Genomic DNA, 1,975 nt, shown 5'->3' on the forward strand with positions numbered 1-1,975 from the left:
GCTCTGTCCATCAGGGGTGCTCCCCCCAAGTGCTAAAAAAATAATATATTTTCTGTGTTTGTGAATTGTGTGCGCAGTAGCCGCACGTGCATCAACAAAGTAGTGCCAAGCGTGCGCCTGTGTCATAAGTAAAGGGCCGGCTGGCTTGACCGTTAAAGGGTGCTGTAACCCCCGAAAGTACACTCCAGTCCAAACCAAAAAAAAAATTATTTTCTGTGTTTGTGAATTGTGTGTGCAGTAGCCGCACGTGCATCAACAAAGTAGTGCCAAGTGTGCGCCTGTGTCATAAGTAAAGGGCCGGCTGGCTTGACCGTTAAGGGTGCTGTAACCCCCGAAAGTACACTCCAGTCCAAACCAAAAAAAAAATTATTTTCTGTGTTTGTGAATTGTGTGCGCAGTAGCCGCACGTGCATCAACAAAGGAGCAGCGCCAAGCGTGCGCCTGTGTCCCATAAGTAAAGAGCCGGCTGGCTCATTTCTTAAAGGCTGGTGTAACCCACAAAGTGCACTACTCTCCAGCAAAAATAAAAAAATATTTTCTGTGTTTAGCCGCACGTATATATCAAATCGATATAACATAAATGGAGGACCAAACTTTCTCCGATAAAAATAAAATAGAGAAAGATCAAGAACCACTTCCTCCTAGTGCTGAAGCTGCTGCCACTAGTCATGACATAGACGATAACATGCCATCAACGTCGTCTGCCAAGGCCGATGCCCAATGTCATAATAGAGGGCACATACAATCCCAAATGACAAAGTTCAGGAAAATGACCTTGAAAAAAGCATTTAAATCAGCTGAAGAGAAACGTAAACTTGCCAATATGCCATTTACGACACGGAGTGGCAAGGAACGGCTAAGGTCTATCCCTAGTATGTTCATGACTAGTGGTTCAGCTTCACATGACGATGGAAGCCCTCCTCCCACTAAAAAAATCAAAAGAGTTAAGCTGGCAAAAGCACAGCGAAGAACTGTGCTTTCTAAGAAGATATCCCAAATCCCAAAGGAGAGTCCAAGTGTGGTGGTGGTTGCGATGCCTGACCTTCCCAGCACTGGACGGGAAGAGGTGGCTCTTTCCACCATTTGCACGCCCCCTGCAAGTGCTGAAAGGAGCACCCACAGTCCACTTGCTGATATGCAAATTGAAGATGTCACTGTTGAAGTACAACAGGATGAGGATACTGGTGTAGCTGGCGCTGAGGAGGAAGTTGGCGAGGAGGATTCTGATGGTGATGTGGTTTGTTTAAATCAGGCTCCGGGGGAGACAGTTGTTGTCCGTGTGATGAAAAAGCCCATCACGGTCATGCCTGGGCAGAAGACCAAACATTCCACCTCTTTGGTCTGGCAATATTTCTATCCAAATCCGGACAACAACTGTCTTGCCATATGTACCATATGTAAAGGTGAAATAAGTAGGGGTAGGGACGTCAACCACCTAGGAACATCCTCCCTTATACGGCACCTGCAGCGCGTTCATAAAAAGTTACTGTCAAGTTCAGAAACTTTGGCTAAGACCGTAAGCAGTCCAGGGACACCTAAATCCCGTTGTCCTGTTGTATCCAAGCGCCTGCAAACCACACCGTCAACTCCCTCCTCGTCAATTTCCTCCTTAGTCAGGATCGGAAGTAGTCCTGCAGGCCATGTCACTGGCATGACTGACTCTCCTATCCGGGATTCCTCCGGAGGATCCTGCATTGCTACGCCTACTGCTGCCGCTGCTGCTGTTGCTGCTGCTGGGAGTCGTTCATCATCCCAGAGAGGAAGTAGGAACACCACTACTTTTACTAAACAATTGACCCTCCAACAGTCCTTAGCGAGGAGGATGAAGTACGACAGCAGTCATCCTGAAGCAAAACGTATAACTGAGGCCTTGACTGCTATGTTGGTGTTAGACGTGCGTCCGGTATCCGCCATTAGTGCAGTGGGATTTAGACAATTGATGGAGGTAGTGTGTCCCCGGTTCCAAATCCCGTCT

Source organism: Taudactylus pleione, unplaced genomic scaffold (assembly GCF_031769625.1).
Source record: "Taudactylus pleione unplaced genomic scaffold, aTauple2 ptg000436l, whole genome shotgun sequence".
Lineage (NCBI taxonomy): Eukaryota > Metazoa > Chordata > Amphibia > Anura > Myobatrachidae > Taudactylus > Taudactylus pleione.